Raw genomic sequence first — 18878 nt, 5'->3', positions numbered from 1 at the left:
ATAGCCTCACACCCATCCAGGGCAGGTTTTAAAACCAAATGATTTAACAAGCCAAGTCCAGTTTTCGGCTTGGAGATTCTGAGTTGTTGTTGATCAGGCCCTGTGAACCTCTACAATGCATTAAGTTCTATAAATGAGGTTTGTATAAAGTATTGTGGGTATAGACCGGAAGGCTTCACACAGGAGGTGATATTTGAATTAGACCTTGAAGAATGAATAGGAGCTCACTAGAAAGAAAAGGGAGTTCTAGGCAGAGTAAGCAGCTCAAGCAAAAGCCCCAGAGGTTTGAAGCATGGAAGAATGTCACTTTGTTTCCTGCTCCTGGAGAAAATAAGCAACTAGGCAGCTTGGTTTGGGTCCTAGAGCCAGGTCTCTTCCCACACAATGAGTCCATTCATTCCAGCTGATGCATGAACTTCAGCGGGGATGGAAAGGAGTTTGAGCCTCACCTCACAGGACTGCATTTTTTGAAGCTTGGTCCCCAAACCCTTTTAAGGAGTCCAAAGAGATCAAAAGCATTATTGCAGTAATGCTAACACATTTGGGTATTTGCTTTTAAAAACTTTGTTGACATTACAATGATGCAAAAACAATGTTGAGTAAAACTGCTGGCACCTTCACAAGAATCAAGCTGTACGGGCAGTCATGTTAGGCTTCACCGCTCGTCACTCGCAATATTTTTAAAAAGCCTGCTTTATTTAAGGATATCTTTGACGAAGCAGTAAAATTATTATTTTTATTAAGCTTTGACCCTTGAGTACATGACTTTCTAACGTTCCATACGATGGAATGGGTAATATGCATAAAGCAATTCTGTTCAATACCAAGGTCGTGGTGACCTCCAGGAAAAGCTCTTGTGCAATTGTTTGAGTTGCAGGTGAAACTAGCTATTTTTCATGGAACACTATTTTCACTTGAAAGAGCAACTGCTAAAAAAATAGGATTATTCAGATTTCAGTATTTAGCAGACACTTTCTTGAAAATGAATGCAGTGAGCCTGTCACTTCGAGGAAAACAACTGACAGCTATTTCTTGCCAGTGATAAAATTTGAGCTTTTGAACAAAAAGTAAAATGTTGGAAATTTTACACCATGAATTTGGCAGCTTCTTAATACTTAAAAGAATTTTCTGATGAGATCAATGGTAATATTAGCAGTAATATTTATTAATGAGATTTTTTTTTTTTACAGTAATGAAATGTGTCAACATTGCAAAGATCTGCATGCCGGCGACTCAATATTTTTTAACAGGACCAACGCATGATGCTCCAAAATCATGCATGGATGAAATAACTATTAAAAATGCAAGACAGATCAACAGATTTTAACATAACAGTAAGAAAAGTTCATTGATAGGGTTTCAAATTCCACATTGCAACTAACCTTTAAGAAACTACTATTTGGTGAATTTTGGTATAGTATTAAAGAATATTCACAATTATCTGAAAGGGCTATTAAAATACTCTTATTTTACCAAGTGGATATTTATGTGAGGTTTAATTTTCTTCATAAATTTCAACCAAAACAATATACTGCAACAGATTGACTATGGAAGCAAAGATGAGAATTAAGCTGTTTTCTACTTAAGCCAGACAATAAAAAGATCTGCAAGCTGTAAAACAATGCTACATTGGTTACTGATTATTTCTCTTTTGGAAAATTTATCAATTTTTCACAAAAACATTCACATGCAATGAGTATCTTCTTTTTGTTTTTTAATTAATACATAAATATTTAAAATGCTCTCACTTTAAATTTCTAATGTGGTAAATACAGATAGATATGACCCACATAAACAAAAGCTCTTTGGAGTTATCAATAACTTTTAATACTGCAAAGAAATCCTGAGACCGAAAAGTTTGAGAACCATTGCTGTAAGCAAAGAAAAGTCAGCGGCAGATTTGAATAAGAGGAGAGATTTTGTTCCAGAAAGATCCTTCCCAAAGTAGCATGGAAGCCCGACAACAGTGGAACCAGGTTGCAGGCAGGTGCCCCAGTCAGGGAGTGAGAAGTAATGAGGAGAGACTAGAAGTGGCAATGGGATAGGAGACGAAAGGATTTTTGCAAGGAACATTCCGAAAGAAGAAAAGTCAAGACTTGTTGGTTATCCACCCACCCCCACTCTACCCACTGCTCCTGCCACAGCAGGCATTTCATCCACATGCCTCCTAGTCCCCACTGACCTGTCTAATGCACACTGGGCTTAATGTGTCCCAAAATAGTCCTGCTTTCGCCCAGCTCAAGCCTGCTCCTTACAGACTTCTCCGTCTTAATAAAGAACAACGCCATTCTTCCAGTTGCTTGGGCTAAACACCTGAAGCCCTTAAATCCAGCAGCAAATCCTGTCAGCAATACTTTTAAATATCTCCATAATCCGACCACCTCCCACCATCCTGGGGCTACCTCTCTGGCCTCATTTTCTACCACCCTTTCTTGCTCACTCTCCTCCAGTCAGGCCGGCCTCCGAGCTGACCACCGACCACGCTAAGCACACTCCTACCTCAGGGCCGTTGCACTGGCTATTCTCTCTGTGGGCCCCGATATGTACAAGGTCCTGATGAATTCATTGAGAAGCCTGCAGGTCAGGGGACAAGGGCTGCCTCTTGACCTCCCAGGCAGGGCTGGAGCCTGAGGGTGCCAGCTTGATCCAGAAACCCTGGCTGGGGAGTTAGTTAAGAGGGAAGGATTTTAACAAAGCCCCACGAGGTGTCACTTTTTATTCTGATCCTCTCCTTTCCCCTCAGCCTGTTCTGGCCAGTGTCAGTCCCCACGGCATAAATTAAGCCTCATTAGCAGAGAGCCAGGCTCGGTGATCCCCAGGTAATTTAACAGCAGGTCCTTTACATGGGACCCTGCGTGCACGCAAGGACTGCCTTCTAGGCAGGCATCTCAGAGTGGTCTGCAGAGGCTAATTAAAGCTCCCTCAGCTCCACCAGGGAAAAGCGAGACAGGCACAATCAGATCTAAATCCGTGCTTACTCAGGGACGAATGCGAGGGGGGCAGAACCACAAGCCCAGCTCCAAGGAAGCCACAGCCTCCCTGGAAACGAGACAGAGTCACATGACTGCTTCCCCCAGGCTGGCAGTGCACATTAAGTCACAGCCACAGTAATGCCTTGAATCACAAACTCTGGCGGTCCCCACCCATTGCATTACAGGAAGTGCACTGTTTTCCTCGGGTTTTCCAAGAACGCGCAGGAGTGCGGACACGTGTCCGAGTCCCGGCCGCGCGCCTCCTGTGAGCAGAGCAGCCGAAGCTCAGTCGCGCCCCCTGGAGGCGGGTCGGCTGCTGACGCCCTCTCGCTGTGCAAAGCCGTGGCCGGCTTCTACCTCTGTTTTAAGCATGTAGTGGGCCGAGGAAGTACCTTCAAAGGTATCTTTTGAAGTGAGAGGGAGAAGAAAACTTCTCCCTCTGTGTTACCCTCTGTTCCACAGTGAAGCTGCCGGAGCCCCAAACGATTATTTCCTGTTATTTCCAACTATTTCCTCTGGGGGGCGCGCGTGCACACTGCCAGAACGGGTTGCGGTGGGGCCTGCCCACGTGCTTACCTGTTTTTTTCTCTCCACCACTCGGTTTGCCTTGTGTTGCGCTAAGGGCAGGGCGCTAATTCAGCCCCCTCGTAAGACTGGCGATCTGAGAGCTGCCATCTCAACGACGCTGGAAGACACCAGAGTTCCTGCATCCAGCATGGGGCGGGGACTGGATGAGAGAGAATATTTCTGTGTCAGCCACAGTTCTAAGCACTCTTTACATGTCCTTTCCCATTTGATCCTCACGACAACCATAGGACGTGAATACTATTATTCCCATTTCATAGCCTGGCTTAGGGGAAATTAAGTAGTTTGCTCAATGTCCCACAGCTACTGATGGCAGAGCAGGATTCAAATCCAGGCTACTTGGCCCTGAAGGCCATGTTCCTTTCCACCACACCGAGCAGAGTTGTGAAGAGGCCGACTGACCTGAGACAACCCACCCAGGAGGCTGGCTGGGGAGGACAGTAAAGACTGAGGCTGATGACTGTGGCGGTAGGTTTTATGTGTCACTTTGGGTAGGCTGTAGTCCCCAGTTATTCAATCAAATGCTAGATGTGGCTGTGAAAGTATTCTGTAGCTGTGATTAGTCTATATAATCAGTTTAAGTAAGAGAGATTATCCTAGATCATCTGATGAATCTGATTCAATCAGTTGAAAGGCTTTAAGAGCAACTGAAGCTCCCCTGAAGGAATTGCACCTGTGGACCACAGTTTCAGCTCATGCTTGAGAACTCCAGCCTTCCTGACGTCCTGTCCTACAGATTTTGGACTTGCCTAGCCAGCTACCACAATTGGATAATTCAATTTCATGCAAAAAACTCTTAATATATCCTATTGGTTCTGTTTCTCCAGTTGAACTCTGACTGATACAGTGACCAAAGACCTGACAGGTGCCTGTGAGGGGGTGTCATGACGCCCCTTCCTAGAACTTGGTTCAGTGTGAGTCCCCTCCAATGGCTAGCTGCCACCCTGGGGAGAGCTGGAAAATCCCAAAATGAGATAAGTTTACAACATCAAAGGGAATGGAGAATCAATAAAGAAATTTAGTTAAGATATCAAAAGATGAAGAGACAGTTTTTTGCACTCCCAAGTTTATAGGCTAAGTAGATTTACACCTATAGCACCATTTTAACATCCTATACCTATTTCAAGGTGCAAGAGAGGAACAGAAATACAATGACATTAACAAAACCATAATAATAAGAGTAATATTATCTTACTGTAAGAGATGATCAGCTGTCCATTATTGTGCTTTACTTAGATCATCTAACTCAACCCTCACAACACCCTTGTGAAGGAGGGATGGCTATTAGCCCCTTTACAAAAGAGGAACTGACACCTGGAAGGCGGAGGTGACTGCCCCACTGTTCCATGGCTGGTGAGTGAGAGTCAGGATCCAAGACCTGGCCTGTTTGCCTCCAAAGCTGTACTTTAATGACTATGCTATACTGGTCTCTGGCAAAATGACTAGAATTTCCCCTTCAGACTCACCATTTCTCTTTCAAAGCTCCCGGAGACTCTCACATGTGCTCCTCAGCTACCACCACAGATCTCTTCTCCTTCCTGGCATTTGCCTTGTGTCCTTTGATCACCCCAGGATTCACTAGGAGGCTCCCAGATTTTGTTGGTGTCTCTTCTCCAGGCTGAAGATGTTGCTTGTATCATTGCCTCAGGGCTGGGTCAATGACGCTGCCCCACTGGACTCCAACAGTCTTACCCAATGGTCACTCCCCACTTCCTGACTAGCAGCTCTGTTCACTATAGCCAAAAGGTGGAGGCAACCCAAATGTCCATCAGCCGATGAATGGATAAACGAAATGTGGTCTTTCCATACGATGGACTATTACTCAGCCATAAAAAGGAGTGAAGTACAGGCTACGGCATGAATGAACCTCGAAAATATTATGCTAAGTGAAAGAAGCCAGACACAAAATGTCACATACTGTGTGATTCTATTTAAATAAAATATCCAGAATAGGTAAATCTACAGAGAAAGAAAGCAGACTAATGATTGCTAGGAACTAGTGGGAAGAGGAAATGGGGAGTGACTGCTTATAGGGGCATGGGGTCTCCTTTGAGGGGTGGCGAAATGTTTTGGAACTAGAGAGAGGTGATGGTTGAACGACGTTGTGAATGTACTAAATGCCACTGACTTGTACATGTTTAAATGGTTAATTTTATGTTATGTGAATTTTGCCTCAATAAAATATATACAGTGCTTCGGCAGCACATATGCTAAAATTGAAACTAGACAGAGAAGATTAGCATGGGCCCCGAGCAAGGATGACACGCAAATTCATGAAGCGTTCCATATATTTAGATGTAATTAAGGTAAAGATCTCAAGAGGAATCATCGCAGATTAGCATGGGCTCTGAATCCTATGACTCTAAAAGGAGGAGAAGGCCCACAAAGAGACACAGCAAACAAGGCCATGTGAAGATGAAGGTAGGAAGAGACTAGAGTTATGCTGCCACGAGCCAAGGAATACCTAAGGCCACCAGCAGCTGAAGAGGCAAGGAGTCTTCCCTAGAGCCTTCTGAGGGCCTTCATGGCCCTACTGACATCTTGATTTTAGACATCCAGCCTCTAGAACTATGAGAAAATAAATTCCTATTATTTTAAGCCAAGAATAAAAAAGTAGAAATAAAATACACACATACATACGTAAGTAATGCTAGGTCGTCCATGTACACTCAGTCATATGGTTTTTTCATCTGACAGTTTTGTCTTCATGTCAGCCATCCTCTCTCTAGGAACTTGGTATAAGATCCTTCGGCTGGGACTGGGCAAGCAGGCGATTTGAAAGCATTGCCATGGTCTGCCCTAAGTTCCCCTGCTTCTCTGGGCCCCATTCGGTCTTTCCTGGCAAGTGGGGAAAACTGCCGTTTGGGGCACTCTCCCATCTGGAACCTTCTCCAGGGGGATTAGAGTATCTAATTTTTGTTGCAAGTAACAGAAACAAACTCTGGCTGATTAAGCAGAAAAAGAGTTTATCAAAAGGATAGTAAACTCACGGAATCGGTTGAGGGGCTGGCAGACCTGGAGGGAGGCTAAGTTTCCAGGATCAATGCCCCTAAATGGTCAGTGTTAGCTGCATGAGCAAAACGCCACTGCCACTGTTGCTCCAAGAGGACATTTCTACACCAAGAGTTTCTGCGTAAACGGCACGCCCACAGCCACCCCGCAGCCACCCTCACCGCAGAACCTTTTCTCAACTTCTCACTTCCTTAGCCAAGTCTCCCCCAGGCGAATATGATTGGTGGAACCAGATCACGTGCCGGCGCCTGAGCCACAAGGAAGGCTGGGAAGCCGTGGGAAAGTGGGACTCATAAGGCTGCAAATTTCTCAACTATCACAAGGAGTTGACAATGTGTTAGGTATACAGAAAACATGACAAACGGCAGATACATTATTCCTCGACTGTTCGAAAGACCATGTCGCAGCCCTAGCTCATTAGGCATTGTCTCATAAGGTAACTTGGGCCTTGTGCAGAGACCCAGCCTGGCCAGCTCTGGTGTTGGCTGTCCAGAACCTTTAACTCCTGCCCCTCCCCCGCCCCCAGACATGTAGGTCTCCTGGAGCTGTCAGTCATAAAGTCCATCTGCCCTGCCCACCCCTAGTTATAGGGTAGGTAAGTAACAGACTGGATCAACCACAGTATTCCATTTCCTGACAACAGTGATTAGTCCAAGGGGGGCCGTGACCAAAACAGTGCCATGTAGAATTTTAGAGTTTTTCCCTGGGATTGATAAGATGCTGTATGTTGTGGGGGTGAGGTGAGGGGAGAAACTCTCTTTCGCCCTGGAGTTGTAAGCTGGGAGGAAATTTATTTCAGCTGGTGGCCATCTTCCCTCACCACATAAACCATATGCAGTAGGTGAAAATGAAGTCAACCTAGGTGAAACGGAAAGGAGAGATTGTGAGACAGCCAGGAAAACATGGTTTCATCTCCTGGATCCCGCTAAGCCTGAAGTCGTTTCATCTCTGGCTTTCATTTATGTGAGCCAATAAATTCCTTTATACACTTCAGCTAGAGTTGTACGTCTCTCATAACTGAGTCTTTGTAATAAACCACTCACTTTCTAATGGGAAATTTGCTCTGAAGCGTTTTGTTATCTCACTTGATAGCGGATTTTAAAGTAAGGAGGGAGCTTTAATAATAAAAAATGACTATTATCCCAATTTTACATAGAAGAAAATTTAGCCTCAGAGAGGTTAAGGGACTTGGCCAAGGTCACACAGCTAACTGTGATCTGGCTTGAATTTGAATTTAGTTCTGCCTATCTTCAAGTTCAGCACTCTTCTAGAATTCTATAGTCAAATTTTATTTGCAGAACTAATTCCATTCCTCACAGTTATCCCCAATCCTTGGTAAACTCAGGCCTTTCAAAGCCTACTCTTGGTTGCTAATAACAATAAATAACCAAAATATCCTATGGAGTTATCCTTCCCAGAGTGTTTTCATTTTCAAAATGTGCAAGGGCCAAGGTATAAAGCTTTGAAGTAGAAATTTCAATTACCGATTGTGGACGTGAGGAACTTAGAGCTCCTGAAACCTGTCCCCATACCTACACTTATGGGATACCCTGACCCTATGGGAGGGGGTTTCCCTACTATCCCTAGCTAGAATGCTTTTTTCTGGGAAACTCAAGAATTTGGGGGTGGTAGGGACAGTGTCAACATATTTTGGGAGTCCTGTGTAATTCACGAGACCCTATAATTTGAGCACAGCCTGTACCAGGTTGAAACTCTCATCAAACCAGGTCAGCACCTGGAGGTTAGTTATTTGGGAAGGAAACGTGATAGAAAAGGATCATGGGAATTAATATCCATTGAGCACGAGCAAAGGCCAAGGATGGCAAATAGAGTTCATCTCCACCCTCAACCTCACTCATGCATTGACAGGAATGCCAAGGCAGCATCCAAACTCAATTGGCAATGTCTTTCCTGGGTGCGGGAGAGGGCCTGGTAGCATGGCCCTTTCTGGCTCTGAATCAGGCAATTTACATCGTTAACCCCAAGTTTTCACAACAATCTTTGAAGTGGAAGTTACTCATCTTATTTTCCAGAGAAAAAAACCTCTAAATTCAGAGGTTTAGAGAGGATGTTACTTGCTTCTTGCTGCTAAGTGGATGAGTCTTTTAAAATGAATAAATAAACAACACGCCACCACAGCAAAAACATTACTTATCACTTACTGTGTATTCCTACATGCAAGACACTGTATTAAGCCTATTGCATATATTATCTTAGTTTATTTCCCCAAAGCATTTACATGTGGGGAAACAAGAACTGAGAATCCAAGTGTGGTGTCAGTGCCACCAGCTAGTGGGAAGCAGAGCGGAAGTGGAAGCTAAGTGCATCCAAGACCCCAGTTCCTACAGTCCTGTTACTTCACACTGGTTTATTTTCATCATGAGGCGCTGCTTGGTGGGGGAGGAGGATTCTGAGAAAGTGAAGGGCTACGGTATGACAATATGACAAAAACTGACTTTAGCACTTCTGTAGACGCTTTCTAATAAATCCTGCGAGGAACATGGGTGGGTGTTTTCAACCATCAGGCTTGTTAAGGGCAGGGCAGGCCCTTTTCTTAAGGCCTGTCACCCCACTAAGGCTTTTTGAGCTCCCCTCCCCCTGTGGGGGTCAGCCCACTGCTCCCTCAGCCCCACCCACCCTGGCCTTTTCCCATCCGGGTGAGTCAGAGACATACAGAACTTTCTACACAGAAAGACATGCTGGGAAAAATCCTTGGTGGTTTGTATCCAAAACATGAGGCAGCTTGGTGCTGTGACAGGAGCGTTGTCACTGCTCCTAGACATGTGACCTTTGAGCTAACAGAGGTTTCCTCATCTGGAAAGCAAGAAAGATGGCCTATGTGACATCCAAGTGAGTGAGTTACTCTAAATTGTGTGACATGCCTGAATGCAAGGACAGTCTTTGTAATCTCTCTCAGACCCCGTTCATTCTCATTCCATCCCTCCATCTCGTTCTCGTTCTTTCTCTCTCTTATTTTTGTTCTCTGATTCCCATTCCATCCCTCATTCGTTCTCATTCTCTGTCTCCCCCTTGGCTAAGAAGTTTTCCATCATATTACTATGAAAATTTTCAAGTAAGCAGCAAAATTGAGTCAATTTTATAGTGAGCACCCATATACCCACCTGCTAGAGTCCACCTGGTTCGCTTCAGCTTGTGTCCCTGGTGACTACTGAGGCAGAAAGTTCCCAAACGTACCTCCTTGAGGACACCAAGATGGGATTCAGTCAGAACCCCCTTCTTCCTCACATCGTCCACATCCCTCATGTAGCCCAGCCATCTTTCTGGTCTTCTAAATGTCCATGCCTTGCTGTGGTGACCCTGGATCAGACTACCTCTCCCACAGGACAGCAGAAAGGAAAGGAGCTTGCCAGGTGGGGGGTGGAGCAGGACACCCGAGTTTCTCAAGAGGTCACTTGGTGCCAGGCACTTGCCACGTACTACTATTTGTATAAATTTCTCCCCCGGAGATGTGCAAGTAATTCATAATTGATGTAGAAACTTTGGGAAATTTCATGAAAGCCTGAAAATTTTGAGAGCAGTAGCTAGCATTTGTTAAGTGCCTACTGTGTGTTGGGCATGGTGCCTGTCCCACGTGTGTCCTCGGCAACCATATCTTATAGGTAGGTATTTCTTATTATTATCTCCAATTTCTAGTTGAGGAAACTGACGTACAGAGGAGTTAGATGATTTACTCCCATCCATGCAGGTGGGAAGGGATAGAAGGGGCATTTTCATCACTAGCCTCCACTGTTTCCATAAATCCTGTTGTAAATGGATTAGGTATTTTCTGTGCAGTAACATTGGAACATGCACATATATATTTATTTTAATAAAATTGAGATCGTGGTACTTCTTAACCTACTTCTTTCACTTAAAATATTTAACCATTTCTATACACATATTAATCCTCAAAGTAATCCTATCAAATAGACATCGTTATTTGCATTTACAGATGAGAAAACTAAAGGCTACAGATTTAAAGACGGAAAATGGAAGCTCAGAGAAGAAAATAGCTTGCCCAAAGTAATGGTAAATGGGGAGGTAGGAATTGAAATGCCTGACTAAAGCTGGTGCGCCCCACCCCCACCCCATCTCCCACCCCCCGGGGGTGAGGCCACTGTGTACATGGGGTAGAGGAAGCAGCAGCAAAGCATTTTCTCCAGACCTCCCAAAATTAGATCACATTAGCTGGCAGCTGAGCCTTAGCTGCTTGCTTTTTTTCCTCCTCCCTGAAAGCCGGAGCTACTTTGCAAGGGTTCTGCGTGCACATGTCCCCATCCAGTAGGGACATCTGCCTGTCCTTCAAGATGGGAAACTGGTCATTTCCCAGCAGAGACCCTGTGGTTGGCCCACGGAAGCCAAGAAGGTGCAGGGGAGAAATTCTAGAGCTGTCTTTGCCTGCGGTGGACAGTGTTTCTAAACCGAAGAGGGTCTAGCAATTCGACACACAGCAGAGCCAAACACTGAACACTGATTTTTGCAGTGGAGAAATTAAAGCAATTTATTGGCAGGTCGCCAAGCCAGGAGAATGGGAGAGAGGGTGACCGTCGCCCACAGTCACTCAGGGAATGGGAACAGAGCCTAGTCTCCCAAATCCCAGGGCCCTGAAACCACAAGGTCAGCCACCCGTTTCTACTTTCCCCAGAGAATATGACCACTCCCATTTGGTCTCTTCATCCCCATGGCTCCCAAAGTTGGGGGAGGAGAGGATGTCCAGTTTCTGGGATAATCCATCTAAGGGCAGGTCTGGAAGGGACCTTCCACCAGTGTGAGACATTCGCACACTATTTCCCCAGCCGGTGGGGGCAGAGACCTTTCAGCCTTTTCCAGGTGTCTGAGAGTTTGCTGTATCTGTTAGGTGACGGACAAGTAACAGGCTATTCTTGGGAGCTCCCTTGTCTTGGTGGTGTGCGTGGGTGGGTGGAGAGAGGAGGGGGTTCTGATACATCAGGAAACCCAATTATGCAAATTACCTTGGTAACCGATGTACATATGTATGCACAGAATTAAGTAAGAAGATTTACCACGATAATAACTGTGAACAGCAGCTTCTAACTGGCTACTATGGTTTAGATATTTAACACAATTATAAAGTCCTTTAGTAGTAGTAATAATTAGGAAAATATCTTTTATATAGTGCCATAAAGAACTATGTGCCGGGCACTGTTCTCAGTGCTTTATAAGTAATCGTAATCTTTACAGTGACCCTCTGAGGAAGGTACTTATTGTTTGCATTTCACAGGGGAAACCGAAGCACGTGAACAAATTCAAGCAGCCTGGCTCCAGCATCTGGGTTCTAAATTAACAGATGAAACTGCCTCTCCTTATATCATCTTTTGTCCTTCTGTCATGCCTCACATTTTCGTGCATCTTCATAAACACCATCTAATTTGACTATCAAGATTTGTGAGGAAGACATGCCAAGAGCAGTGCATGAGCTCTCTCTTGCTGCCTAACTAATCACTACAAAACAAACATTTATTACCTCATGGTTTCTGTAGGTCAGGAACCTGGGTACAGCATAACTGGGCCCTGTAGCTCAGGGTCTCAATCAGAATGACAGCTGGGACCATAGTCACTCCAAGATTCAATGGGGGCAGGATCCACTTTTAAGCTCATTCAGTGGCAGAATTCAGTTGGACCGAGGACCTCAGTTCCTTGTCACGTGAGCTTCAGCACCGGGCGGTGCACAACACGGCAGCTGGCTTCATCAAAGGGAGCAAGCAGGAGAGAGAAAGCATGCCAGCGAGACGGAAGTCACAGACTTTTAAAAAATTATTAATTTTTTATTATTGTGCTGAAATATACATAACACAAAATTAACCATTATTTTTAAAAGTCCGGTTCAGTGGCATTAAGTACATTCATATTGTTGTGCAGCCATCACTACCATCCATCTCCAGAACTTTTCAACCTCCCGAATTGAAACTCTGTCCCCATTAAACACTTAACTCCCCTCCCCCTCCTCTCCCGGCCCGGCAACCATTCTATTTCCTGTCTCTGTGAATCTGACTACTCGAGGTACCTCATATAAGTGGAATCATACAGTATTTGTCCTTTGGTGATTGACTGGTTTCACTTAGCGTATGTCCTCGAGATCCATCCATGTTATAGCATGAGTCAGAATTTCATTTTTTTCTTTTTTAAAAACTCATGGTAAAAACATGCAACACGAAGTTTGCAATCTTAACTATTTTTAAGGGTGCAGTTCACCAGTGTTAAGTACATTTATATTGTGCAACGAATCTCTAGAACTCTTTTCATCTAGCAAAACTAAAACTTTTTACCCATTAAACAAGGACTCTCCATTTCCCCCTCTGCTAGCCACTGTTCTATTTTCCGTCTCTGTGAATTTGACTGCACTAGGTAGCTCATGTAAGTGGGATCATACTTGTCTTTTTGTGACTGGCTTATTTCACTTACCAGAATGGTTCAGCCATGCCATAGCATGTATCGAAATATCCTTCCCTTTTAAGGCTGAATAATATTCTGTTGTGTTTATAGACCACATTTGGTCTACAAACATTTGGGTTGTTTCCACCTTTGGCTATTTCGAATGTGCTGCTATGAACGTGGATGTACAAATATATGTTGGAGTCTCTGCTTTCAGTTCCTTTGGGTATATACCCAGAAATGGAGCTGCTGGATCGTATGGTAGTTCTATGTTTAACTTTTTGAGAAACTGTCATACTGCTTTCCACAGCAGCTACACTATTTTACATTCTCGCCAGCACTGCACAAGGGTTCCGATTTCTCCGTATCCTCGCCAATACTTATCTTCCGTTTTTCTTTTTTAATAACCATCCTGATGGATATGACGTGGTATCCCATTAATGGTATCTCTTTTATAACCCGACCTCAGAAATGACATTACATCAGTTTTGCTGTATTCAAATATTTATAAGAAGCAAGTCACTAAGTCTAGCCCATGGTCAAGGGTAGAGGACGATACAAAAGCCTAAATACCATCAGGCGTGATCACTGGGGCCCATTTTGGAGGGCTGCCTGTCATAAGTAGTATTATTCTGTTCATATATGTTATTACACATTTATATTATGTTAAATATAAGGAAGCATATTAATGGATTTGGAACCATTTTGTAGTGGCAAATATATAAGCTTTGTGGCCAGAAAGATCTGGATTCTAGTCCTGGATCCTTGTCTTCCCAGTTGTGTGACCCTGAACAAGTTACTTTACCTCTTTTTGACTTGACTTTCTCATTTGTTAAATGGGAACGGAAATACCTACCTTGAAGATTATTGCAAGAATTAAATGAAGTAATGTATGTAATGGATCTTACACATTGGAGGAGCTCAATAAATGATATCTAATCATCGTCATCACCATGGCAATGACAAAACTTGTGATCAAAGGTAGGTCCCTATGGTTTTCCCCAAGGGTGTCTTTATCAACATTACCACAAGGTGGCAGCTGCTATGACACTGGGTATTTATCTCTCCTTGTTGGTTCAAGATGTGTGTACAGTAATCTCTAAGGGTTATTTTGGGAAAGGGGGAGCATATGAAAAAATAATACCATAATCCCTATATTGGGATGAAGCTATTCTTCATTCTCCCCTGCTCCAACTCCCATGAGGCTACATTCCATTGCTCTGCTGCTCCCACTCCTGTGGAGGATACCCCTTTCTGGCCTGACTGCCCCTGCCAGCCTCACTACATACAGTTCGAAAAGCTTTCTCAGGCCTCCCTGCCATTGCTCAAGCTTTCCCTCTGCTTCTGTTCGACTTGCGTCAGATCTTGCCTCATTCTAGAAGCCTTTCCTGACCTTTCCACCCAGACTCCAGGTAGCATAAGCTTTGTCATCCATGTTCTCTCCTCTTACAGCCCTTGATTCCCCCAACCCCCGTCAATGCTGATCTCCTGTGGGCACAGGACCTGGCACCCAGTAGGACGTGCAGGCTGACAGTCATTCTGTAAATATCATTTCTCTTCTCTGTGCCAGGTGTTAGGTGCTAGGGACCTGCTGGTAATCTTTCTTTGAATAAATCAGAATCCTGAAAAAGAGAACCTCTACCAAGGAGATCGTTAGCCCTTGAACAAATAGAAGGACCTCGTGCCTCTTTTCACTTCTTGGCAGCATTGCCAGATAAAATACAGGATGCCCAGTTAGCTCTGAATTTCGAATAAACAATGAATAATTTTTAGTATTGATATAACCAGTGCAATACTTAAGATATCAAATAATTAAGTAAATAATAAATTGAATGTCTTAAATATTGCACCAGACATATTGATACTAAAAAATATGTCATTTATCTGAAGTTCAAATTTAACTGGGCATAATGGGTTTTTGTTGTTGCCTTTTGGTTTGGTTTAGTTTTTGATACATCTGGCAAAAGGCCTTGTTTGCGAAGAGGAAGCTCAACGTGGTAGTGTGATTGCATCTTCACGAAGGGTCTGTAAGGCACAAGCCTGCTCCTGTTGAAAACCAAATGTATTTTGAAGTTTAATAGGCTATTATTTTTTTAACCAGAAATCTCTTTTCAGCTGATTATATGTTTTCTGACCTTCTTGATCAGAAATTTAGACTCTCATCCCAGAAACAGTTGGTGCAACTTATGGAAAAAGCTTTGGTCTTAAAGCAGTCATGGGATGGAGTGAGGAAAGCATGGGAGGTGGGAGCGGGTTCTTTAAACCTCAGACAGGTTTAAATGCCAGTGGATCTTGATGGTCTTCAGTGATAGAGGCTGGTACATGCTGCTGCTCTCTGGCTGCGGTGGCTGCATCCCAGACAGGTCACCCATTCCCTTAATTTCATGGATGAAGTGAGCCGATCAGAGGCTCCTCAGAGGCTGCACACAAACCGTCCCTGCCGGGTGGGTTGTCAGCTGACCCTGGACATTCCAGGGATGCTGCAGTAGAAAGAGCACTGGATCTAGAGCCCAAGACACAAATCTGAGTTGTGGCTCTGCCACCTGCCAGCTAGGTGACACGCATTCTAAAGTCATTCACTAATCTAATTATCAGCTATGAGAACCTTAAAAACATTATGGTAAGTGAAAGAAGCCAGTCACAAAAGATATATTGTATAATTCTATTTATATGAAATGTCCAGAAGAGGTGAATCCATAGAGACAGAAAACAGATCCGTGGTTACCAGGCCTGGGGGAGAGGGAAATGGAGAGTGACTGCTACTGGGTACAGCGTTTCTTTGGGATGATGAAAATGCTCTGGAATTAGGAAGTGGTGACAGTTGCATAGCTCTATGACTATACTAAAACCCACTGAATTGTACACTGTAAAAGGACAATTTTATAGTATGTGAATTATATCTCGATACGGCAGTTACAAAATATCTACAGCCCACCTTGATTTGCTTTACGTAACCTATAACCAAAGAGACCCACTTAGAGAAAGCCAGGAAGATGGGTATTGAAAGGAATGGTATAAGTGGAAAAAGACATTCCCAGTCCAATGCCTTAATGATGTACTTTCTAAATTATAAAAGTAGAATATGTTAATCAAAAATTATAAATAATATAAAAATATAACTTAAAAGTCTCCTAATTCTCACTCCTCAGAGCAAACCATTGTTAAAATATCGTGAGCCTCTGTATGTATTAGGGGTTTTTTTCCCTTTGACAAACTGTTTCATTGAATTTTGCATCAGTATAGGATGTCTCTTACTGTATTCTAGAACCCCAGGATTCAAGGAGGTGTTAAAGTGGCAATGGTGAATTTGGGGGTCTAGTCTCCCAAAAGTACCTGCCGCTCTACCCCCGATTCTGCAATGGCTGCCAAGCAGATCACCCCTCCCCTGGAGCCGTCCAGCTCCATGGCCAAAGCAAGAGCATCGGCAGTGAACCGCAGACACTCTTCCTTAGTTATGCCTTCCCAGTAGGTAGCATTGACATAGCCATAAGATATAGGAGCTCCTGGAGCCTCCAGTGACAAAGGACTGCCTTACCATCATACCCGCCATGGGCACTGAGTACACCTGCCCTCTTTCTTGGGGGTCCCAACCCACAGTGAAGATTCCTGTCATCAGGTCTTTCCTCGTATTGGTAACACATCTCCTTAAAGAGGCTGGCTGCTGTGTGTACCAGTGGAGGCTCATTCAGTCCAATGCTGTGGAAACCAAGCTGGTAGGTAACAGCATCAGCCACCGCCTAGGTATCAGCTGCGGAGCCTGAGTGGCAGCAGAAAATACAATCACGAATAGGGGCCAACTTGTCAGTCACTCGAATAGCGATGTAGGACCCAGTAGTTGTTCAGGAGTCGGCCCCCAGAACCACGCCCCCATCAAATTGCACGGCCATGATAGTGGTCCCTGTGGAGACTTCACCGTTTTCCCAGTCAGGCGTAATGGCCTCTCGCTGCCAGGCTGGTATTGGCTCCACTCCTCTCTATTGGAGGTTTTGATTTCAAGCAAAAGCACCAGCCTGGGGAATGTGAACAGCAACGGAACTCATTGGAAGGGTACAAGTTTGCTCAATTTTGATATCCTAGAGCTCCAAGGTCAGAAGCTGATCTGCTGCCTCACAAGGACCCCGCTCTTGGAAGAGGCAGTTCTAATTACTTCGCCTCTATCACTGAGGCACCGTACCCCAGAGTCAGAGCTCCCCGGGGCAGACAAACTCTCCTCTGTAGTGTCCACTCTAGAACCTGACTGGTAATTGGACAAGCTTGGTTGTCCAACACCAATCACTGTGGCTGAGAAAAGTCCGTGCTCTGATTAACCAGGTCTGAGTCCCATGTTCCAGCCCTGGGGGTGATGGGAAGAATACAGTCTTACCAAACCACAAGGACAGAATGTGGGAAGGAACAGTTCTCCAAAGGGCATCTGGGTACTATTTCCAGAAGAAGACAGAACGAATGTGTCTGGACAAGGAGAAGTGATTAATGTCCACTGTAGTACCTGTCTAGATAGATGATAGGTAGATGATGATGACAGATAAATGATAGATAGATAGATAGATAGATAGATAGATAGATAGATAGATAGAAGATAGAGCTGGAACTGGAGCTGTATACAGACATAAACATATAGATAGAATAAATTCATCTGTCTATACATAAAATATCTTTATTTTAAAATAATATACCATTCTGTAACCTACTTTGTTTTTCTTAACGATATATTGAAGACATATTGATTTATATTGATTCTGCTGGTCCTTCCTTATCAGTACACAGTCTCCTCATTCTTTTTTTCCTCCTTCCTCCCCCACCCCTCCTCATTCTTTTTAAATACCTCCGTACTCTTCCAGTTTTAGATGCACCTTAATTTATTTAATCTTTCTCCTATTGATGGAAATTGAGGTTGCCTCTGATTGTTCATGATCACAAACACCATTGCAGTGAGGATTCCCATATATTCCTGATGTCAAAACTAGACTTCCCCATCTATTTTCGATATACCATATTACATGTCTCTGAAAAACTAGAAAGATGTTCATCAGAGTTTAAGGGAAGGTTAGATCCCCATGGGCTAGACTGGTCAAGGAGACTTTATGGAGATGGAGCTCGAGCTAATTCTTGAAGAATGAGGGAGAATTACCCAGGTAAAGAAGAAAATAAAGGGCATTCCAGGGAGAGAGAACCATATGAAAATGGTCTTCATGGACCCTCTGTACCCTCTGTAGCTTGAATTCCAGTTACTATTTTAGGTTGTTTTATCTGGAAATTAAGAAGTATGGAACAACCATTTAATTGTGTTTATGGATTCTGTGGGTCAGGAATTTGGACATGGCACAGACGGGACAGCTGGACTCTGTCCTACAATATTTGGGGCCTCAGCTAGGAAGACACGAAGGCTTGGGGTGACTTGATAGGTGAGGTCTGCAATCATCTGGATGTCTTCACTCACATGCATGGCAGCTGATGCTGCCCGTCGGCTGGGATGTCAGCTGGGCTATACATGGCCTCTCCATATATCTCTTCACATGGGCTAATGTGGTCTTCCTGATTGCATGGCGGCTGGGTTTCAAGCGTGAGTATCCCAACAGAGCAAGGTAGAAGTGCACGGCATTTTTATAATCCAGCCTCAGAAGTTACATAGTGAGTTCTGCCATCGGGTAGTCACAAATGTCTGCCCCAGATCAAGGTGAGAAGACAAAGACCCTACCACTCAATGAAAGGAGGGTTAGGTGACATAGAAGGTATGGACAGCAGATATTGTTTCAGCCATTGATGGAAAACACAACCTGCCTCAACACAACCCATCAAGATGTCATATTAAAAGGAAACACCATCTGATAGTCAAATCCTTACTGTGGGCTCTTGATAAAATATCGAGGGTGGACGGTGGTGGGGGGGGTTAATTCTATAATACTCAGCAACGCTTCT

General features: G+C 44.1%; 1 non-coding gene and 1 pseudogene across 1 annotated transcript; one reads left to right on the top strand and one right to left on the bottom strand.

The window, feature by feature from the left end:
• Positions 1-5747: 5747 nt before the first annotated feature.
• On the top strand, positions 5748-5850 carry LOC120615312 (U6 spliceosomal RNA). Its single transcript, XR_005656226.1, has one exon. It is a non-coding gene; the product is annotated as a U6 spliceosomal RNA (small nuclear RNA).
• A 10388-nt stretch (positions 5851-16238) lies between these two features.
• Positions 16239-16864, bottom strand: LOC120615105 (proteasome subunit beta type-6-like; annotated as a pseudogene).
• Between the last annotated feature and the right edge of the window lie 2014 nt (positions 16865-18878).

This window comes from Pteropus medius, unplaced genomic scaffold (assembly GCF_902729225.1).
Source record: "Pteropus medius unplaced genomic scaffold, Ma_sr-lr_union100, whole genome shotgun sequence".
NCBI classification, from domain to species: Eukaryota; Metazoa; Chordata; class Mammalia; order Chiroptera; family Pteropodidae; genus Pteropus; species Pteropus medius.
Note: the sequence above shows the minus strand (reverse complement) of the source record. Positions and strands in the feature narration are given on the sequence as shown.